Below are 24,674 nucleotides of genomic sequence, written 5' to 3'. Positions count from 1 at the left end.
GCCCTATTAGCCTGTGTTTTGGCCCACATCCTTCTAAATCTTTCCTCTCCTTGTACCTGCCCAAATGTCTTTACAATCTCGTAATTGTATCTGCATCTACCACTTCCTCTGGCAGCTCGTTCCATATACGCACCACCCTCTGTGTGAAAAAGTTGCCCCTCAGGTCCCTTTTAAATCTTTCCCCTCTCACTTTAAACCTCTTAGTTTTAGACTCCCCTGCCCTAGCAAAAAGACTTTGGCTCTTCAGCTTATCTATGCCTCTCGTGATTTTATAAACCTCTGTAAAGTTACCTCTCAGACTCCTACATACCAGGGAAAAAAGTCCTAATGCATCCAGTCTCTCCTTATAACTCAAACCCTCCAGTCCTGGTAACATCCTCAGAAATCTTTTTTGTACCGTCTCTAGTTTAATGAGGTCCTTCCTGTAGCAGGGTGATCAGAACTGTATGCAGTACTCCAAATGTGGTTTTACCAACTTGTAAAACTGTAACACAACATCGCAACTCCAGTACACAATATTCTGACTGATGAATGCAAGCGTGCCAAATGCTTTCTTCACACCCTGTCTACCAGTGTTGCCACTTTCAAGGAACTATGTATCTGTACCCCCAGGTCTCTCTGTTCTACAACACTCCCCAGGGTCCTACCATTTACTGTGTAAGTCCTGTGTAAGTTTGTATTACCAAAATGCAACATCTTGCATTTATCTGAATTAAACTCCATCTGCCATTCCCCGGCCCACTGGCCCCGTTCACTGAAGGTTTACAAGGATGTTGCCAGGACACAAGGGACTAGGTTATAAGGAGAGGTTGGACAGGCAAGGACTTTTTTCCTTGGAGTGTAGGAGACTGAGAGGTGATCTAATAGAGGTGTATAAAATCATGAGGGGCATAGATAGAGGTGAACGAACATAGTCTTTTTTCCCAGGGTTGAGGAATCAACAACTTGAGGGCATAGGTTTAAGGTGAGAGGAGAGTGATTTAACAGGAAAAGGGGCAACATTTTCACACAGGGGATAGTACGTATATGGAAGGAGCTGCCAGAGGAAGTGGTTGAGGCAGGTGTAATGACAATTTTTAAAAGACAGTTGGACATGTACGTGGATTGGAAATGGGCCAAATGCGTGCAAGTGGGACGAGCTCAAATGGGCATCTTGGTCAGCATGGACGAGTAAGGCCAAAGGGCCTGTTTCCGTGCTCTATGACTCTATGACTGTCCACTATACCTCCAATTTTCAAGGGCAGTTAGGGGTGGACACTATACTGACCTCGCTAGCAACTTCCAGATCCTAAAAAAATGAATAAGCAAAACAAAAAGATGTTTTTGAAAGTGATAATCGTCACACATCAGATGAGAGTTTTCTTTCAGAAATACCCAGCAGGGTTAGTAAGACTTCTGCAAAGATTTTCCTTCATTTGCATTCCAAGATTCCATGATTCTCTGCTCCTGTCCCAAGGACACCAGTCTAAGGCCAGAGACAGCGTCAATGTAGTCTATCCCATACTACACTTCCTGGCCACCCTTCATGAGGGATCCTAGACTGTGCACATTGTCTAATAATGCAACAGTGCAGAGTCCTCATGGTAATAAAAACCAACAGAGATATAAAGCAATCTACCAATTCACTTTTCGATTATATTACACCATCACACAAAGTCAGAATTGCCCCTGTTAATACCATGACACCACTGTAGTAGGCTGGATCTCGAAAATGATGAGTTGGAGTACAGGAAGGAGATAGAGAGCTTAGTGACATGGTGTCATGACAACAACCTTGCCCTCAATGTCAGCAAAACAAAAGAGCTGGTCATTGACTTCAGGAAGGAAGGCAGTGCACATACTCCTGTCTAGATCAACAGTGCTGAGGTCAAGGGGGTTGAGAGCTTCAAGTTCCTAGGTGTAAACATCACCAATAGCCTGTCCTAGTCCAACCACGTAGACACCACGGCTACAAAAGCTCACCAGTGCCTCTACTTCCTCAAAGGGTTAAAGAAATTCAGCATGTTCCTGTTGACAGTCACCAATTTTTATAGATGCACCATAGAAAGCATCCTATCTGGCTTGGTGTGGCAACTACTCTGCCCGGGACCGCAAGAAAGTGTAGAAAGTTGTGGACACAGCTCAGCACATCGCAAAAACCATCCTCCCCTCCATGACTCTGTCTACACTTCTCACTGCCTCGGTAAAGCAGTCAACATAATCAAAGAGCCCATCCACCCCAGACATTCTCTCTTCTCCCCCCTCCCATCGGGCAGAAGATACAAAAGCCTGAAAGCTCATACCACAAGGCTCAAGGACAGCTTCTATGCCGCTGTTATAAAACTGTTGAATGGTCCCCTTATGCGATAAGATGGACTCTTGACCTCACAATCTACCTCGTCATAACCTTGCAGCTTATTGTCTGCCTGCACTGCACTTTCTCTGTAACTGTAATACTATATTCTGCATTCTGTTTTTGCTTTTCCCTTGTACTACCTTGATGTACTGATGTGATGAAATGATCTGTATGGGTGGCATGCAAAACAATGCTTTTCACTGTACCTTGGTACATAAAATAAGATAAGATTTCTTTATTAGTTACATGTACATTGAAACACACAGTGAAATGCATCTTTTGCGTAGAGTGTTCTGGGGGCAGCCCGCAAGTGTCGCCATGCTTGCGGCGCCAACATAGCATGCCCACAACTTCCTAACCCGTACGTCTTTGGAATGTGGGATGAAACCGGAGCACCTGGAGGAAACCCACACAGACAAGGGAAGAACATACAAACTCCTTACAGACAGTAGTGGGAAATGAACCCAGGTCACTGGTGCTGTAATAGCATTACGCTAACCACTACACTACCATGCCTGCCCTGAAGTCGGGAGGCCCCAGCGAGGATCAAACTCGCAAACCCTGGTTTACAAGACCAGTACTCTAACCATTGAGCTATGGAACCGCAACAATAATAAACCAATTACCAATGGAGAATAAAATCAAGCAGGGTGTGCCCAGGTTGGTGATAAAACATCAACCTTACTCTGCCATTGCTGAGGACCAGTTTCATCTCACTGACCTGTTAGTCTGCAGCTCGAAAGTTAAGTCAATAATATAAACAAAAATGTGGGAAACACTCAGCAGGTCAGGCAGCGTATGTGGACAGAGAATTAAGTGAAGAGTTCTAGAATGCAGCCAACTGTTTCTGATTGTGAATGCAAACCAAAAGATTTTAAGACGCTGATTGTAATGGAATGCTGAGAGACTGCTTTTATGAGCTGGAGAGCCCAGCACGATGGGGCAATGTCTCAGCATCAGGTGTGGTCCATTCAGGACATGGTTGAGGAGAGAATTCTTCAGTCAGTGTGTTGGGAATCTTTGGAATTCTCAGAAGGTTGTGATGCTCAGCTTGATGGATTGTTGAGCAGGAAGGGACTCAGTAGAAATAGGGAGTAGGTAGGGATATGAATGATGCCGAGGATCGGCTATGGTATTGAGTCAGAGCAAGGTCAAGGTATCGTATGACCTGCCGCTGCTCCTATTCAAGTTCATATCATTAGCGCACGGTGTGATTTGTAAACCATTGTGGTTGTTCGTTTCGTCCTCCACCGGGCCAGACAGCGAGAACGCACCGCAGAGAGTCTCTAGTTCCTGCGATATTCCCGTGCCCTGATCTTCCTGTTATCTGCCTGTCAAAGCTCGTGAGGAATGGACAGTGATTACTCCTTTCATTTTCAAGCCTTTCTCATGAGGACTGGATGAAGCTAATCAGGCCGAGGCACCTGAACTCACCGCCCAGCTGATTAACGACCCGTTGAGGTTGGAATTCATCTGCAAGCTGAAATATATCATCGGCTCAGCATTACCTCTGCACCTCCCTGAAGTCTTCTCATCGCTTCAGAACTTTCAGGCCCTGTTTAATCTAATCCTCCAGCCTAATCCGCTTCCTGTCTCTGATTAACTCGCGTGTTTCTGTCAGGTTTCATCAATTACACCTTTACTGGCAAGAAGAATCGGAGTGAACAGGAAAATTAATATGAAATTAAGATATTAAGATAAGATATTTATTTATTAGTCACATGTACATCGAAACACCCGTCCTTTTGCGTTACTGAGAATGTGCTGGGGGCAGCCCGCAAGTGTTGCCACTCTTCCGGTGCCAACATAGCATGCCCACAACACCTAACCCGTACATCTTTGGAATGTGGGAGGAAACCGGAGCACCCGGAGGAAACCCACGCAGACACGGGGAGAACGTACAAACTCCTTACAGACAGTGGAGGGAATTGAACCCAGGTCGCTGGCGCTGTAATAGAGTCACGCTAACTGCTACACTAGTGTTCCCGTTTCAGTACTGTCATGAACACACTAACCTGCAGTGCAATGACAGAGCTCAAACTCACTTCCAGAAGGAATGACTGCTCCTTGACAATCTTTATTGGAATATTGTGGATACATTGCCCAATGTTTCCTTATATCTGACTCTGTTAGGCATAATTGGTGAATTTGGAAAGTTGAAAAGGGTGCAGAAAAGATTCACAAGGAGGTTCTGATGCAGGATTTGGACCCAAAACGTTGACAATTCTTTTCCTTCCACAGATGCTGCTCGACCTGCTGAGTTCTTCCAGCAGATTGTTTGTTGCTCCAGATTCCGGCATCTGCAGTCTCCTGTGTCTCAACTTTTATATTTTATATTACAGCACTTCAGGAGGCTAAAGAAGTTTGGCATGTCCCCTTTAACCCTCACCAATTTTTATGGATGCACCATAGAAAGCATTCTATCCGGATGCATCCCGGCTTGGTACGGCAACTGCTCTGCCTGAGACCACAAGAAACTGCAGAGAGTTGTGGACACAGCTCAGCACATCACGAACCAGCCTCCCCTCCATGGACTCTGTCTACACTTCTCGCTGCCCCAGTAAAGCAGCCAATATAATCAAAGACCCCACCCACCCCGGACATTCTCTTTTCTTCCCCCTCCCATTGGGCAGAAGATACAAAAGCCTGAAAGTACGTACCACCAGGCTCAAGGACAGCTTCTATCCCGCTGTTATAAGACCATTGAATGGTTCCCCAGTACGATAAGGTGGATTTTTGACCTCACAATCTACCTCGTTATGACCTTGCACTTTATTGATTACCTGCACTGCACTTTCTCTGTAACTGTAACACTTTATTCTGCATTCTGTTTTCCTTTTACTATCTCATTGCACTTATGTATGGCGTGATCTGTCCGGATGGCACGCACACAAAAGCTTTTCACTGTACATGTGACAAAAATAAACCAATTACCAATTACTCAAGTGTAAGAGGGGTGCCAATGGTCATGGGAAGAAGAGGAGGTGTGTGGTTATAGTCTGGAACTGGACAACTTTAAACCAGTCAGAAAGGGAATTGGAAAGACACCTGGGCGAAACCTATTTGCAGGACTTTGGAGAAAGAACGACTGCACTGCTAGAAGCTAGCAAGGCTCTGATGGGCTGAACGGCCTCCTTCTAACGATGCCTCATTGCAAGCTTCCACCTGGATTGGGGTCAGCTACGGTCCGCGGTGTTGCGTATCTCAGAGCTGTGACTTGGTTGGGAAATGCTGCCTCATTAGCCAGGTGTAAACGGCCAGGTCACCTATTCAAGGTCCCTAGCTGTGGTCAGAGTTCAGAGGTGAACGACAGCCTGCATTATGTGAGAGAGATAAGGCACATTGTACACACGGTAAGCACGCACCTGGGAGGTGCTAGTTGTTTAACACTGTCAGCTGTGTCCGCAGAAAGGTTTAAACTTTACAATGGGCCAGTTGTCAATTCGTATTTGAGTGGGTAAGCTTCCTTTATTGTGGATCTTTATGATACATATGACAATCATCTTGTAAACACAGTATATATTAAGTTTAATGCAATGACATCTATAGGTAACACTCTCATCTCCTGGTTACATGCCTGTGAGAAGAAATCTGGCTTAATATCCTGTGCATTCCTCTCTCAGCTGGATATATAAGATGCCAGGGTCACCCGTTGATGAATTATTCTGCATTCTCAAAAGATTTGAGATCATCAACTCGGTGAAAGGTGCTCTTTGGTCTGCCCGAAACTTCAGAATCAGAAGCAGATTTTTTATCTCTGACATATGACATGAAATCTGTTGTTTTACAGCAGCAGTACAGTGCAAAGACATAAAATTACAGAAATTACAGAAACAAATAAATAGTGCAAAAAAGGAATAATGAGGTGGTGTTTGTGGTTTCATGGATTATTCAGAAATCTGATGGCGGAGGGGAAGAAGCTGTTCCTGAATCATTGAGTTTGTACGTTCTCCCCGTGTCTGCGTGGGTTTCCTCTGGGTGCTCCGGTTTCCTCCCACATTCCAAAGGCGTATGGGTTAGGAAGTTGTGGGCATGCTATGTTGGTGCTGGAAGCGTGGCGACACTTGTGGGCTGCCCCCAGAACACTCAAAGCAAAAAGATGCATTTCACTGTGTGTTTTGATGTACATGTGACTAATAAAGATACCTTATCTTATCTTGGATCTTCAGGCTCCTGTACCTCCTTCCTGATGGTCGTAATGAGAAGAGGGCATGTCCCAGATGGTGAGGGTCCTTAGTGATGGATGCCGCCTTCTTGAGGCACCGGATCTTGAAAATGCCCTCAGTGGTGGGGAGGGTTGTGCCCGTGATGGAGCTGGAACCCTTTGCAGCCTCTTGCAATCCTGCAAGGCTGTGACATAATTAGTCAGGATGCTCTCCACCGTACATCTATAGAAATTTGTCGCGTTCTGAAAAACCCTGAGCTGTGAAAGTATGTTTTTTCCAGAAACAAAAATTATTTTTTGAGATATATCCTTGAAAATCATGTATTGACTTTTCAGGTTGGAGGCCTGTGACAGCGGTGTTCGTCACCTGTATTAATGACTTGGATTGGAATGCGGGTGGCATGGATCAGTAAGTGTGCAGATGACTACAAAATTGGTGGCATAGTGGACAGTGAAGAAGACACAAGGCATTCTGCGGATGCTGGAATCTGGAGCAACACACACAAGATGCTGGAGGAACTCAGTGGGTCAGGCAGCATCCGTGGAGGGAAATAAACAGTTGACATTTCGGGTCGAGACCCTTCATCGGGACTGGAAAGGAAGAGGGCAGAAGCCAGAATAAGAAGGTCAGAGGAGGGGGAAGATCGCAAGCTGGCAAGTGAGAAGTGAGTCCAGGTGAGAGGGGGAAGGTAGGTGGGTGTGGGGGGGGGGGGGGTGTTGGTGAACGGGAATGATGTGGGAAGCTGGGAGGTGATAGGTGGACGAGGCAAAGGGCTGAAGAAGAAGGAATCCATTAGGAGAGGACAGTCCTAATGAAGCGTCTCAATGCGAAACGTCGAATATTTCCCTCCATAGATGCTGCCTGACCTGCTGAGTTCCTCCAGCATCTTGTGTGAGGTGGACAGTGAAGAAGGTTGTCTAAGGTTACAACAGGGTATTAATCAACTGAGATAGTGGGCAAAAGAATGGCAGAAGGAAGTTAACTCAGTTCAAATGTAAAGTGCTTGACTTTTGGAAATTAAACCAGGGCAGGACATACACAGGGAATGGTAGGGCCCTGGGGAGTGTTGTTAAACAGAGAGACCTAGGGATACAAGTACATAGTTCCCCAGAAGTGGTTACACAGGTAGACAGAGTGACGGAGAAGGAGTATGGCGTGCTTGCTTTCATCGGCCAAGGCATTGGGTACAAGAATTGGGACATGATGTTACAGTTGTACAAAACGTTGATTAGATTGCACTGGGAGTACCGTGTGCAGTTCTGGTCACCACCCTACAGGAAAGATGTGATTTAGCTGGAGAGGGTGCAGGAATGATTCACAGGGATGTTGGCTGGATTGAGTTATGAGGAGATATTGGATAGGCTGGATCTGTTTTCCCTGGAGCAAAGGAGGCTGAGAGGTGACATGAGGTATATAAGATTATGAGAGGCATGGACAAGGTAGATAGCCAAAGACTGTTTCCCATGGTAGGGGTGTCTGAAACTAGAGGTATCGGTATTGGTATTGAGGTGAGAGGGAAGAAGTTTAAAGGAGATTTGAAGAGTAAAATATTCATACAAGGTGCAGTTAGTGTCTGGAGTCAGCTGCCAGAGGAGGAGGTGGAGGCAGGAACTGTAATAACACTTAAGAGGCACCTGGATAGGTACTTAAATGAGCAGGGCGTAGAAGGGTTTGGAATTCATGCAGGCAGGTGGGATTAGTATATATAACCATGAGGTTCCGCAGAGACATGGTGGGCCGGATGGCCTGCTTCTATGCTTCACAACTCTATGACCACGATGCTATTGAGTCTCAGTTGCTATGGATACTGTGGGATCGAACTACTCCCCGCGACCCTGGGTCGTCTTCTGTCATCTGTCAAAGTCTGACGGCAGGTCGACTGTTGTAACTTATATGCTGGAAATCAGCTGCTGAAAACTTTCCATTTTCCCACCAGTAACTGCCAACAGGGTACAGGATCCTGAACCTTTCAGAACATTCAGCTTGTGCTTATAAGGCCTTTACCAATGAACACAGTGGAATCAGTATCTTCTCAACTTGCCACCTCAAGTGCTATTTGGGATAGAGAACCCGTAAAATGTGTAAAAAATGTCAGTGATACTTTTACCAGGATGCTGCCTGGTTTGGAGAGTGTGCATTATGAGGAGAGACTAAGGGAGCTAGGGCTTTACCCTTTGGAGAGAAGGAGGATGAGAGGAGACATAATAGAGGTGTACAAAATATTAAGAGGAATAGATAGAGTGGACAGCCAGCACCTCTTTCCCAGGACACCAATGTTCAATACAAGAGGGCATGGCTTTGAGGTAATGGGCGGGAAGTTCAAGGGAGATATCAGAGGGAGGTTTTTTACCCAGTTGGGGCATGGAATGCGCTGCCTGGGGCAGTGGTGGAGGCAGGAACATTGGTCAATTTAAGAGATTACTAGATAAGCATATGGAAGAATTTAAAGTAGGGGGATATATGAGAGGAAGGGGTTAGATAGTCTTAGGTGAGGTTTAAAGGTCGGCACCACATTGTTGTCCGAAGGGCCTGTATTGTGCTGTACTGTTCTATGTTCTATGTTCTATGATACCATAATGACTTGGAAATATACCTCCATTCTTTCAGTCTTGCTGGGTCACAATCCTGGAACCCCCTCCCTAGCAGCACTGTGGGTGTACCCACACCTCAAGGACTGCAGTGGTTCAAGAAGGCGGCTCACCGCCACCTTCTCAAGGGCAAGGGGGATGGGCAATTAAATTCTGGCTCAGCCTGTGAAACCCACATCCCTTGAATGACTAAAATGAGCTTTCCGTATTACAGAGGGAAGTGCAGTGCAGGTAGATAAATAAAGTGCAAGAGCCACGACAAGTTTCTGTACCTCCCTCTGCAAATGGATCCTTATCGGAAGTCCACAGTCAATGCGGATCGGTAGTAATGTCTCCTCCTCGCTGACAATCAACACAGTCACACTTCAAGGATGCGTGCTTAGCCCACTGTTCTACTCTTTCTACACTCATGACTGTGTGGCTAGGCCCGGCTCAAACGCCATCTATAAATTCACTGATGATACCGCTGTTGTTGGCAGGATCTCAGATGGTGACAAGGAGGCGTACAGGAGTGAGATAGGTTGGATCCAAGTGGTGTCGCAACAACAACCTCACACTCAATGGCAGCAAGACCAAGGAATTGATTGGAGACTTCAGGAAGGGGAAGTTGGGAGAACACACACCAGTCCTCATTGAGGGGTCAGCGGTGGAAAGGGTGAGCAGCTTCAAGTTCCTGGGCGTCAACATCTCAGAGGACCTATCTTGGGCCCAACACATTGATGCAATCATGAAGGAGGCACGCCAGCAGCCCTACTTCATTAGGAGTTTGAGGAGATTTGGTATGTTGCCAAAGAGTCTTGCAAATTTCTACAGATGTACAGTAGAGAGCATTCTGACTGGTTGCATCACCGCCTGGTCTGGAGGCTCCAATGCGCAGGATCGCAAGAGGCTGCAGAGGGTTGTAGACTCAGCCAGCTCCATCACGGGCACAACCCTCCCCACCATCGAGGACATCTTCAAGAGGCGGTGTCTCAAGAAGGCGGCATCCATCATTAAGAACCCTCACCACCAGGGACATGCCCTCTTCTCGTTACTACCATCGGGGAGGAGGTACAGGAGCCACACTCAACGTTTTAGGAACAGCTTCTCCCCCTTCGCCATCAGATTTCTGAATGGTCCATGAACCCATGAACACTTCCTCGTTATTCCCTTTTCCACTAGTTATTTATTCTTGTAACTTATCGTAATTTTTATGTCTTTATGTCTTGCACTGTACTGCTGCCACAAAAGAACATATGTCAATGACAATAGACCTGATTCTGATGCTGATTCTGAGGTAGGTTGAGGGACCAAGACTTCAAGAGTTCATCCTATGAGAACATGAGAGGTTCATTCTGACGTGCAGGATAGAAGCCGTCCTTGAGTCTGTTGGTTCGTGCTCTCAAGCTTTTGTATCTTCTGACTGACGTGAGAGGGGAGGAGAGAGAATCACCCGGGTGGCAGGGGTCCTTGACTATGTTGTTTGCTTTCCCAGGGACAGCGGGAAGTGTAGATGCAGGGGAGGCTGGTTTGCCTGGTGGACTGGGCTGTGTTCATAACTCTCTACAATTTCTTGCGGTCTTGGGCAGAGCAGCTGTTTGGAACATGACAACTAGTGAATTCATCATCTCCAAAATCGCTTCTTTCTAAACATTCAGATTTAGCTCATCAGGTCCTGGGGATTTATTGTCCCATTAATTTCACAAATACTACTCTTCTCTAATATTAATTTCCTTCAACTCCTCGTTCCCTCTAGATCTGTTGCTCTGGAGCATTTTCTGTGTTTTCTTTCATGAAGATCAACAAAATATTTGCTTAATTTTTCTGCCTCTTGCATATTCCCCAAGTTTAAGTCAAGTTTACTGAAGAGGTTAATCGTTTCCTCCTTAACCTGTTGACCCTCACTCCATCTCTCTTTTGCCTTGGCACCTGTTGAAATGTGCATTACGCTATGAATCTTCCCACACATTTTCTTTTCCGAGCTCAGCCAAGATCTCTATTGCATCACTCGCTTTAAGTTCCCCCACATAGAACAGGTTATCACTTAATCTGGTGCTAATAAAGTCTGCAGTATGCTTTTAACTGAATCAGTTATAGAACATAACAAATGATTGCCCATTAAGGACATAATCGAGTCGGCACTGATCTCGTTAATTAGATTTTTTTCAATAATTGGTCATTTTTAAGCACTTTAACTTGTCACTAATCATTTTCAATGTCATTTGCTTATTTATTCTACCTCCTGCCTTCTGGACATTCCCAGACCTAAACTCAGATAGAGACTTTGTGTATTAGTCAGCTGAATTAATTCTTGAATGAAGAATGCAAGATACTTAACCCTTTAGAAGCTGATGTTCAATCTGCCCAGCTTCTGTAATGAACTTGAATTATGATTCACTGTTAAACGTCTGACTTACAAAGTGAGCATAGATTGGCAAAGGAAGGTTTGTAGCTCATTACAGCTTTTCACACCTGCAGAAAGTCCCAAGGTAGAACTTGCCTAGATAAGTTTCTTTCATAACCACACAGCAAGGTTTCACGGGCAGAATGTGGTAACTGGCAGATTGTTTCTTGTACTGAGGTTGAATGAGGTTGAATATTGGCCAGGAAACTAGAAAGAACAACACTGCCTTTCCTTAAAAAGTAACATGAAATCTCTTATATCTACCAGAAAGGACAGATGTTACACATCTCACCTGGAAGATGGTACTTCTAACTGTGCAATGCTTCCTCAGGATAGCACTAGAATACCAGCTTAGATAAGTCCTTTATCTGTTCACAGGATGTGGGTGTAGATGGCATTTATTGTCCATCCCTCATTGGCCCTGAACGGGGGGGGGGGGGGGGGGGGGGAAGCGGGGAAGAAGTTAGAAACCAACTGGAGGATCTAGAGTCACAGACAGGCTAGATTGGGTAAGGCCAGCAGATATATTTCCCTGAAGGACCGTGGTGAAACAGAAAGGTTTTTACAACAATCTGAAATAAAAGTGCTGTAATACTCAGCAGGTCATATGGAGTCATACAGCATGAAAACTGGCGCTTCAGCCCAACTGGTCCATGCTGACCAAGATGCCCCATCCAAGTTAGTCCCATTTGCCAGCATTTGGTCCATAACCTTCCAAACCTTTCCAATCTATGTACCTGTCCAACTGTCTTTTAAAAGTTGTTGTTGTACCTGCCTCAACAACTTCCTCTGACAGCTCATTCCACATACATACCACCCTTTGTGTAAAAAAGATTGCCCCCCCAAATTCCTATTTAATCTTTCTCTTCTCACCTTAAACTTTAAACCCACCCCGGACTCTTCCCCCTCCCCCCCAACCCCCATCGGGCAGAAGATACAGAAGTCTGAAAGCACGTACCACCAGGCTCAAGGACAGCTTTGATTCTGCTGTAATTAGACTATTGAACAGTCCCCTAGTGTGATAAGATGGACTCTTGACCTCACAATCTGCCTCGTCATGGACTTGAACCTTATTGTCTGCCTGCATTGCACTTTCTCTGTAACTGTAGCATTTTATTCTGCATTCTGTTAGTGCTTTCCTTTGTACTACCTCAATGCACTGTTGTAATGAAATGATCTGTACGGACAGCATAGAACATAGAGCACTACAGCACAATACAGGCCCTTTGGCCCACAATATTGTGCCGACATTTTGCCCTGCTCTAAGATCTATCTAATCCTTGCCTCCCACATGGCTCCCCATTTCTCTGTCATTCATATATCTATCTAAGAGTCTCTTAAATGTCCCTAATGTATCTGCCCCCACAACCTCTGCAGGCAGTGTGTTCCACACACCCACCACTCTCTGTGTAAAAAACTTACCTCTTACATTCCCCTTGTACCTTTCTCCAATCACCTTAAAATTATGTCCTCTCGTGTTAGCCATTGTCGCCCTGGGAAAAAGTCTCTGACTGTCCACTCAATCTATGCCTCTTATCATCTTGTACACCTCTATCAAGTCACCTCTCATCCTCCTTCTCTCCAAAGAGAAAAGCCCCAGCTCGCTCAACCTATCCTCATAAAACATGCTCTCCAATCCAGACAACATCCTGGTAAATCTCCTCTGCACTCTCTCTAAAGCTTCCACATCCTTCCTATAATGAGGTGACCAGAACTGAACACTATACCTCAAGTGTGGTCTGACCAGAGTTCTATAGAGCTGCAACGTCACCTCGCGGCTCTTGAACTCAATACCCCGACTAATGAAGGCCAACACTCCATACGCCTTCTTAACAACCCTATCGACCTGCGGAGCAACCTTGAGGGATCTATGGATGTGGACCCCAAGATCCCTCTGTTCCTCCACACTGCTAAGAGTCCTGCCATTAACCTTGTATTCTCCTTCGAATTCAATCTCTTGAAGTGTATCACTTCACACTTATCTGGGTTGAACTCCATCTGCCACTTCTCAGCCCAGCTTTGCATTCTATCAATATCCTGTTATAATCTACAACAACCTTCTACACTATCCACTACACCACCAACCTTTGTATCATCAGCAACTTACTAACCCACCCTTCCACATCCTCATCCTAGTCATTTATAAAAATCGCAAAGAGCAGGGGTCCCAGAACAGATCCCTGCGGAACACCACTGGTCACTGACTTCCAGACGGAATACTCACCATCTACTCATCTTCTACGTGCGAGCCAATTCTGCATGCAAAACAAAGTTGTTCACTGTACCTCGGTACATATGACAATAATAAACCAATGTACCTATTTACCGATGTCCTCTAGTTCTTGATTCCCCAACCCTGGGAAAAAGACTGGGTGCATTCACCCTGTCTATGTCCCTCATCATTTTATGCAACTCAATAAGATCACCCCCTCAGTCTCCTGTGTTCCAAGGAAAAAAGTCCCAGCCTGTCCACCTTCTCCTTATCACTCAGTCAAGTAGCATCTGAGAATGCTGACAAAAGGTCATTGACGTGAAACAATAACTCTGTTTCTTTCTCCACAGATCCTGCATGACCTGTTGTGGATTCCAGCATTTTCTGTTTTGATTTCATACTTTCCCTTTTACAACAATTCAGCACTTACATTCCTGCTCTGGCTAACTTTCTCCTTTCAGATTTATTTCCTTGAATCCTTCCAGATTTACTTAATAATTTGAATTTAAATTCCTCAGCAGCCACGCTGATATTTGAACTTATCCACAAGGATCAATGGTCCAGAGCCATGGCTGTTGAGCTAGTAACTTAACCACTACACTTCACCAGATCAAATAAGAAGGTAAATCCTTTTCCCAATTGACCTCATTTTCACAAGTCACTAGAAGTTGAATAAACAAACTTCTGACGCAAAACGTTGCCATCAGAAGGAGCACTAGTCAGTCTGAATGGGTTTTCATGTAAAGTACAGCCCAATGTTCAAAAGGGGACATACAAACAAGGCAGAAAATAGCACATAACACGGTAAGGTCATACAGGAAACCGATGAAAATCCAGCTCCCTCAGGATATTGGTGGTGCTGGATTGGCAGATTTTCCAGACTATTGGATGTTATTCATATTAATACTCAACAAGTTTTTAATTCACTTTTTTCATATGTTACACAGTAATATAATAAATTCTTCATTGAACCCGATAGGGAGCACAGGAACTGGAGCCACAGGAACTGAATTTGAAGGGAATGTGGGAACCTGGGCCCTGGTGAGTTTGAAGGGAGTGTGGAAAATGGGGCCCCTGGTGAGTTCCCAGGGAGTACGGGAACAGAGGCCAGAGAGGGCTTAAAGGGAGCATGAGGAACATCACCTGGTGAGACAGTAGCTGATTCAGAATCAGAATCAGAATTATTATCACTGACTAATATGATGTGAAATTTGTTTGTTTGTGAATATTTGGAAAGCAAATCATTGGAGTTTTACTGCATATATGATAACTTCTGTAAGTGACATACTGTATTTCCAAGGCTAGGTTTACGTCCCTGAGGTGGTTATTCAGTGCAAGCAAACTGTAACCCAGACTATGTGGAAGTGTATAACAACAACCTTGTTTTCCCACAAACCAGGGAAGTTTTAACAGGTTGCCTAATTTCCGACCTTATAACAGATGCCACATTTCAAAGTGTGTGCGATCCATGAACCCATGAACACGATCTCTTTATTCCTTTTTTTTGCACTATTTTAGTAATTTATAAATTTTTATGTCTTGCACTGTACTGCTGCCGCAAAAGAACAAATTTCACGTCACACGTCAGAGATAATAAACCTGATTCTAATTCTTAAAGTGCATCAATGTAGCAATAGAGTTTACTTCTGTTAAGTTTCATTATGTAGATTCTGTAACAGGGAGTGAACATCAGGCACGATGTTTATTGGCAGGCCAATCCCAATACTACATTCTGACTTTGAATCATTTCTGGTAAACTCAGTAACCATTCCCAAACCTTAGCCATAGCACGGAGTATCAGTGCAGCAAACTTAAGAAGGCTCAGGTTGCAATTACACTTATGTGTAATTCATTTCAGCAATTCAAAAGATATTAGTTAACTATAATCGAGGTAATAAAGACATAAAGAAAATCATTGTTTAATTGTTCAGTGGTATTTTTATCGTTACTAATGAACTTTAACATTGTACCTAGCAGTTCTACTTGCTAGTCTCTTGCTGTCAGTTCACAATTCTCACCGACCCACTAATCGGGGAAGGGGCATGACACAAGAAATCTCTGGCCAAGTTAGAGGTACAAGAAGAATGGGGGTCTTTAATCGAGATAAGGGAAATAGAGGGGAGTTAAGTGTGAACTCATGGAGTCATACAGCACAGAAATGGCCCTTCGGCCCAACCCGGTCCATGCTGACCAAGATTCCCATCTAAGCTAGTCCCATTTGCTCACTTTTGGTCCATATCCCTCTAAACCTTTCCTATCCATGTACCTGTCCAAGTACCTTTTATATAATGTTAATGTACCTGCCTCAACCACTTCCTCTGGCAGCTCATTACAGATACTGACCAAAAGTTGCCCTCAGGTTCCTCCCTCCCCTCTCACAAACCTATTCCCTTTAGTTCTTCGGAGACACAGGAGGTTCTGCTGATGCTGGAACCTGAAGCAACACTCACAAAAAGTGCTGGAGGAACTCATCAGGTCTGTCCTGATGAAGGGTCTCGACCCAAAACGTCGACTGTTTATTTCCCTCCATAGAAGCTGCCTGACTTGCTGAGTTCCTCCAACACTTTTTGTGTGTGTTGCTCCCTCTAGTTCTTGATTTCCTGACCCTGGAAAAATACTGTGCACATTGTCTATGCCCCTCATAATTTTATACCCCTCTGTAAGATCACCCCTCATTCTCCTACACTCCAATGAAAAAAGTCCCAATCTGCTCAACCTCTCTCTGTAGCTCAGTCCTGCGAGTCCCGGCAACATCCTTGTAAATCTTCTCTGCACTCTTTCCAGTTTAATGGCATCTTTCCTATAGCAGGGTGACCAAAACTGAGCATAATATTCCAATTGCAGTCTCACCAACATCTTGTACAACTGTAACGTGACACCCCAACTTCTATACTGACCGATGATGGCCAGCAGGCCAAAAGCCTTCTTCACCACCTTGTCTACCTGTGACGCCACCTTCAGAGAACCATGTACTTGGACATGAACTGATGAAAGCATCAGTATCCTGTGGTGAGTGATTCACCTCCCAACCCTCGAAGCCTTTCCAACACGAGGGGTTCTAACAACCTTCCCTTCATATTCAACAGCATTCCTATAACATAGCCCCCACCATCAACATCATAGCAGTCACCGTTGACAAGAAACATATCTAAAGCAGCCACATATATATTGTGACTGCAAAAAGCTCATTAAAGGCTGAGTACCCCTGTGGCGAATGACTCACCGCTTGACACCACAAAGTCTTCCTGCCACCTACAAATCACATGTCAGGAGTGTGATGGAAGATTGGAAATTGGTTTATTATTGTCACATGTACCGAGGTACAGCGAAAAACTTTGTTTTGCATGTCATCCATTGTGATTATTTCATCATATCATTACATTGAGATAGTACAAGGGAAAAGCAATAACAGAATGCAGAATAAAGTGTTACAGTTACAGAGAAAGTGCAGTGCAGGCAGACAATAAGGTGCAAGGTCATAACGAGGTAGATTGTGAGGTCAAAAGTCCATTTTATCATACCAGGGGACCGTTCAATAGTCTTATAACAGTGGGATAGAAGCTGTTCTTGAGCCTGGTGGTACGTGGCTTTTGCGTCATCTGCCTGATGGGAGGGGGGAGAAGAAAAGACTGTTGGGGTGGATGTGGTCTTTGATTATGCTGGCTGCTTTAACGAGGCAGTAAAGAGTGTAGACAGAGTCCACGGAGGGGAGGCTGGTGTCAGTGATGAGCTGAGCTTGACGCCATCCTAACAGGTTTGATTCAGGGCCCACCCGTTCCCCTAAACATTCACAGAGCCATAGAGTCATGCAGCACAGAACCAGGCCCTTTGGCCCACCAGGTCCATGCTGTCTGTCTACCTAGCTACACTAATGCCACTTACCTGCATTAGATCCAAAGCCTTCTGTGCCTTGGCAATTCAAGTGATTGTCTCAATGTGAGAGTCTCTGCTTCCACCACCACTTCAGGCAGCACATTCCAGTCACCAATCATCCCCTATGTGAGAAAAATTCCCATTCATATCAGATTCTGCTCTAACTCCACCTACAAGTTTGCAGATGACACCACCATACTGGACTGTATCTCAAGTAACAATGAATCAGTCTACAAGGAGACAGAGAGCCTAGTGACATGGTGCCCTGACAATAATCTTTCCCACAATGTCAACAAAACAAAAGAGCTGGTCACTGATATCAGGAAGGGGGGTGGTGCACATGCTCCTGTTTACATCAATGGTGCTGAGGCTGAAAGAGTTGAGAGCTTCAAGTTCCTTGGAGTGAACATCACCAATAGACTGTCCCGGTCCAACCACGTAGATGCCACGGCCAAGAAAGCTCACCAACATCTCTACTTCCTCAGGAGGCTAAGGAAGTTTGGCATGATCCCTTCGAACCTCACCAATTTTTATCAATGCACCATAGAAAGCATCCTATCCAGATGCATCATGGCTTGGTATGGCAACTGCTCTGCCCGGGACCCCAAGAAACTGCAGAGAGTTGTGGACACAGCTCAGCACATCACGGAAACCAGCTTCCCCTCCTTGGACTCTGTCTACACTTCTCACTGCCTCGGTAAAGCAGCCAACGTAATCAAAGACCCCACCCACCCCGTACATTCTCTCTTCTCTCCTCCCATTGGCAGAAGATACAAAGCCTGAAAGGCCGTACCACCAGGCTCAAGGACAGTTTCTATCCCACTGTTATAAGACTATTGAATGGTTCCCTAGTACGATAAAATGGACTTTTGACCTCACAATCTACCTCGTTATGGCCTTGCACCTTATTGTCTGCCTGCACTGCACTTTCTCTGTAACTGTAACCTTTATTCCTGCATTCTGTCATTGTTTTCCCTTGTAACTACCCCAATTGGCCATTGTAAATTGCCCCTAGTGTGTGGGTGAGTGGTAAACTCTGGTGGGAGTTGATGATAATGTGGGGAGAAAAAAAAGGTGGGATTAACGTAGGGAGGTGGAAACCAGTGGTCGATAGTCGACACGGACTCAGTGGGCCAAAGGCCCTGCTTCCGTTCTAGGACAAGCAAGAAAAGTAGTTGAACAAACAGAGACGTGGGCGGAAATCAAAGAAATATCAAAAGGATAACAGTTTTTGAATAAATCAGTATAGATCTGTTTAAAACTGAAGTGGAGGATAGTGATTGAGTGGAGTAGAAGATACAAGAACATTGTAGGTATCTGTAGACAGCCTGAAGTCCATCTGCAGGGGGTGGCTAGAAGGAAGCACATTGATTCTAACAACAACTAGTTTCCCGGTTGTCCCTTCTCTTCAATGCTGGGGAAGACCACACCTTGTCAGTTCAGGTTTAAGTATTGCACAACCAGCCTGTAATTTAAACTGTAGAGAATGAACGAGATAATAAATTACCATTATTGCATTAATGAGGTGACATTAATTAGTGAGGCAAGGTCACCCCGCAGCAGTTTGATTTATCTCCCAGTTAGAATTAGTCTAATTAAGATGGAGTCTGGGCAAGTTAATGTTAAAGCAATGTGTGGAAGTAAAGGCAAGGAGGTGACGAAATTGAAAGCCCAAGCTCACCTACATAATGCTTTCACATGTTGAGTTGAATCAGAGAACCGTTCATCTTAAAGATTGTATTGGTTTTATTATTGTCAAATGTACTGAGATTTGTGTGCCATCCAGATAGATCATTCCATACATAAGTACATCAAGGTAGTAAAAAAGAAAACAGAATGCAGAATATAGTGTTGCAGCTACAGAGAAAGTGCAGTGCAGTGTAGACAATAAGGTGCAAGGGCCACGACAGGGTAGATTGGGAGGTCAAGAGCTCAAGATTTCATCTCTTAGTTTATGAGAGATCCATTTAAGAGTCTGACAAGAGTGGGGATAGAAGCTGTCCTTGAGCTTTGGTGGTATGTGCTTTCAATCTTTTGTATCTTCTACCTAATGGGAGATGGAAGAAGTGGGAGAATGATCAGGGGTGGGAGGGGTCCTTGATTATGTTGGCTGCTTTCCTGAGGCAGTGGAAAGTCAATGGAGAGGAGATTGGTTTGCAGGATGGACTGGGCTGTGTCCATAACTCTGCAATTTCTTGCGATCTTTGGCAGAGCATTTTGAGGGATCTATCCAACGTTCTATTCCCCTCACTCTGCAAATTTATCCTTACCCAATTTTTACCTGAATCCCTTTTGAAAGTTCCCGTTGGGAACAACTTTAACACTTTAAGGAAACGTGTCGGTCACATGTGTGAGACTAATTAGCTAATTCTCCTGCATTTCATCTTATCTTCCCTCCAGTTCTTGTGTCAAAGATCTTCAATCTCTGCCCTATAGTTACTAATTGTCCTGCCAGGGAAAACAGTTTTATCAGAGCCTGTCAGAAATTTAAACACGTTAATTTTAAACTGTACGCAACAACTACAGACGGCCCTAATGACTTGGTAAGGAGCCAGCTTTGCTGATTTGAGAACAATGAGGGCTTATTGTTGTCAAGAAGCCCTGACGAAGAGGTTAAACAGGTGACGTGTCAAACCACCAAGGTACCTGGCAAAGTCAGTGTTGGAAAAAAAGAGGAGCTTGTTGGTGGTGGGGAGATGGCAGGCGGGGCGGGTAATGTTGCCTGGAGATCTGAGGTTGGAAGGAAGTCAGAAATTTTCAAAGCCTCCACCCCTTCCAATAAAGCAGCTCCCAACACACCAAAGTACCCTAGATAATTTATTTGCCTTTTCTTTTGTCCAGTTTTTGCCCCGAGCCAGGGGGTTGCAATTTTTGAGCTCCAGTCTTTCATTCGAGCTTGGAGCAGCAGAATAGGTGACACGTAAATAGGCAAGACATAAAAGGACACGGTCTTTCCCTCAAGAAGCAGGAGCTCAAAGGTGGAAACCTCCATGATTACTCCATGCACCATGTACCAGTGCGTACACAGTTAGGAAGATAGAGTGGATGAATGTGTGAGAAGATAAATGGGGACTGGATGGGAAGAGGTTGGGTCCATTGGGATTATGGACTGTGGGAGTGAATGGGTTGGGTCCATTGGGATTATGGACTGTGGGAGAGAATGGTGTTACAAGCCAGGTTGCTACTTGGTGAATGTCCCTTTAAGGTACCTGGACAGTAGAGTAGTGGTGCGTGCGTGTGTGTGTGTGTGTGTGTGTGTGTGTGTGTGTGTGTGCTATAAGCAAACTACAAGATGTCAAGACTATAATTGGAGCTAGACTGGCTCTTTGCACAGAGACTCGAAGAGAGAGAGAGAGAGACACTGGCTGCTGGTCTCTGCATCGATGTGTGAAGAACAATAGCTGTGTCTGTCACTGCAATCCATAAATGGATTTTTGGAGCAATCAAGTGGAGTCCACTTTGTCGTTAACCTGTGCTAGAAAGCAGGTATTTCTGTGGGCGGCCACGTATCAAATGTCTTCGGGGTGGCAGATACTTTGAAACAAAGCAGTGGAGATCTTCGGTGATTGAGGTGTCATATGGGTTCCATCGTGGAACATGTGGATTTCATAAATTTTCTTGACATTCTCTCTACATTTTTGCTTCAGTCAACAGTGGTTTTGCTCACGTTTCACCTTATGACTTGCTGAACTGAACTTTGAGAACTATTCCTGGACTTGGGGTTTGGGAATTTGCCACACACACACTTCTATTTTAGTTTTGGGGTTAATGTTTAATATCTAACATTTTTACTTTTCTTATTATCGCAAGTAGTTACTATTAAATTAGTTTTTAACACACATGTCTCGGTGTGTTTCTATTGTTGCTGGTACGTAACAATGGGAAGGAGTTAGGTCCATTGGGTTTATGGACTGTGAGGGTGCATGGAAAGGAGTTGGGTCCATTGTGATTATGGACTGGGAGAGAAAGGGAAGGGTTTGTGTCCATTGGGATTATGAACTCTGGGAATGAGTGGGAAGGATTGGATCCATTGAGATTGTAGACAGGCCTCATGCGGCTGAGCCAAAGGATGAAAAAGAGGCAAAAGGGGATGTACAACAAACATCCAAACAGTCTGAGGGAGATAGAAAAGAACATTTTTGGGCAAGTTTCTGACATACAAAATAAAAAATGTAATAGTGGCAGATTTTAATTATCCTAATATCGACTGGAATGCAATCAGTGTAAAAGCTATAGAGGGCACATAATTCTAAAACTGCATTCAGGAAGACCATGGGTAGTATCTACAGAGGCGCTGACTCAAGAAGGCAACGTCCATCATCAAAGATCCCCACCAGCTGGGCCGTGCCATCTTCTCACAGCTACCATCAAGCAGGAGATACAGAAGCCTGGTGCATCACGGTCTGGTACGGCACTTCGAATGCGCAGGAACACAAGAAGTTGCAGAGAGTAGTGGACTCAGCCCAATACATCACAGGCACATCCCTCCCCACCATCGGGAGTATCTACAGGAGGTGCTGCCTCAAGAAGGCAACATCCATCATCAAAGATCCCCACCATCCGGGCCATGCCATCTTCTCGCAGCTACCATTGGGCAGGAGGTACAGAAGCCTGAAGTCCCACACCACCAGGTTCAAGAACAGCCACTTCCCTTCAACCATTCGGTTCTTGAACCAACAGGCAAAACCCTAACCACTACAGTTTAACAACACTGACCACTTTGCACTGAAATGAACTTTATTTTCTTTGTTCTAATTGTGTTCTTTCTTGTAAAAATCGTGCATAATTTATGTTTAATCTATGTGTTTTCTTGTGAATGGTGCTTATCTGATGCTATGTACCTGTGATGCTGCTGCAAATAAGTTTTTCATTGCACTTGTGCATACATGTACTTGTGCATACGACAATAAACTTGACTTTAACTTTAACTTTGTTAGCCAGGATATAACAAGCCCAACAAAATGGGGACAACATTGGATTTAGTTTATGTGAACGAAGCTGAACAGGTAGGAAAGGATCTGTGTTGCAGTTGTCATGATCTTGTTTAGATTTGGCTTATTTATGGAAGAGAACAACAATAAAATGGGAGTAATGTTTTTAATTTGGGGAAGGCAAATTGTACAGCTGAGAAGTGATTTAGCAAGAATAAACTGGAAAGAACAACTTGGAGGTAAATCGGTCTCAGAGCAATGGGAGCCATTCAAAAAGAAAATGCAAGTAACTCACTGTAAATGTGTTCACGTAAAGGAAAATAGTGCGGCTGGCAAATCTCAAACTCCATGGATGACAGGGTGCAAGATAAGGAGAAGAAGGGATTTTCCAATACTCCTTGATCACGGGACAGTCACCAAAGAACAAGAAGACTTCTAACACTGTACCATTGTTTAACAAAGGAGGAGCAGATCAAACAAATTGGTGGTGGGCAAATTATTGGAATTAATTAGGAGGGACAGAATAAGGACAGGCACAACTTAATCCGGGACAGTCAGCATGGATTTGTTCAAGGTGAGTTGCGTCTGGATAACTTGACTGAATTTTTTAAGGGGATGATAAGGAGGATTGATGAAGGCATGCCACTGAAGTAAGCAGAATGACTTTTGACAAGAAAATGAAAATCAACAAAATCTGCAGATGCTGGAAATCTGAAATAAATGCTGAAAATCTGCGATCAAGATGGTGCCAGAGCGCAGCAATTCTTTGAAGGTGTTTCTCAGCAGATATATCTCCTACATCTGTTATGATCGTTCTACTCTTAAATCTAAATTCTATTACTTTAAACTCTGTAACAGTAACTGTAACACAAAATTGTGCATTCTGTTCTTGCCTTTCCCTTGTACTCCTTCAATGCACTCCTGTGATAAAATGATCTGTATAGATGGCATGCAAAACTAAGTTGTTCACAGTACCTCGATACATGTGACAATAATAAACCAGAGAATGCTGGAAACACTCAGCAGGTCAGGCAGCATCTGTGGAGAGAGAAACAGTCTCAAGTGCAGGCTGGTCAAATGATTGAAAGCTCATGTGATCTAAGGAAAGGTGGCATTTGAATCCAAAATTTGTTTGGTGGCTAGAAGCAAAAGGTTGATGTGTGTTTACGCAACTGGCAGGGTGTTTCCATAAGGCTCAGCACCTGATACTTTGCTTTGTAACTAATATTAATGACTTAGACATATGTGGTGGAGATGATAAAGATATTTGATGAAATTACAACTGAGCTTTATGGTTGATCGTGAGGCAGAAAGCCTTAAACTATAGGGGGATCAAACAACAGGTGAGTTGAGCACCAAAGTGTTCACTGGAACTTAATGAGAAGTATGAAGGAATGCATTTGTGGAGGTGCAATTAGTCAGGGAATACACAATAAATGGGAGGATACTGAGTAACAGAGAGACCTTGGACAGTATATCTACACATTGTTGAGGGTAGCAGGACAGGTCAATAAATTAGTAAATTGGTTTATTATTGTCACATGTACTGAGGTACAGTGAAAAACTTTCTTTTGCATGCCGTCCATACAGATCATTTCATCACATCAGTGCATTGAGGTAGTACAAGGGAAAACAATAACAGAAAGCAGAATAAAGTGTCACAGTTGCAGAGAAAGTGCAGTGCAGGCAGACAATAAGGTGCAAGGTCATAACGAGGTAGATTGTAGGGTCAAGGGTCCATTTTATCGTACTAGGGGACCATCCAATATTCTTATAACAGTGGGATAGAAGCTGTCCTTGAGCCTGGAGGTAGGTGCTTTCAGGCTTTTGTATCTTCTGCCCAATCGGGAGGGCATGTGAAGAGAGAATGTCCAGGGTGGGTGGGGTCTTTGATTATGTTGGCTGCTTTACCGAGGCAGCGAGAAGTATAGGCAGAGTCCATGGAGGGGAGACTGGTTTCTGTGATGTGCTGAGCTGTGTCCACAACTCTCTGCAGTTTCTTGTGGTCTCACGCAGAGCAGTTGTCATAGCAAGCCATGATGCATCCAGATAGGAACATACGAACAATAACAAGAACATAAGAACTGGGCAGGAATGCCAAGAGACAATACTGGTTCAAAATCGAGTCCCAGACCAGCCGTCAGCTGTGGCAGGGCTTACATGCTATAATGGGCTACAAAACAAAG

At 44.4% G+C, this 24,674-nt stretch overlaps 1 non-coding gene across 1 annotated transcript; it reads right to left on the bottom strand.

Moving 5' to 3' along the window:
* Window positions 1-2,866: 2,866 nt before the first annotated feature.
* On the bottom strand, window positions 2,867-2,939 carry trnat-ugu (transfer RNA threonine (anticodon UGU)). Its single transcript has one exon. It is a non-coding gene; the product is annotated as a tRNA-Thr (tRNA).
* Between the last annotated feature and the right edge of the window lie 21,735 nt (window positions 2,940-24,674).

Source organism: Pristis pectinata, chromosome 1, assembly GCF_009764475.1.
Source record: "Pristis pectinata isolate sPriPec2 chromosome 1, sPriPec2.1.pri, whole genome shotgun sequence".
NCBI classification, from domain to species: Eukaryota; Metazoa; Chordata; class Chondrichthyes; order Rhinopristiformes; family Pristidae; genus Pristis; species Pristis pectinata.
This window is presented reverse-complemented; position numbering and strand designations above follow the sequence as displayed.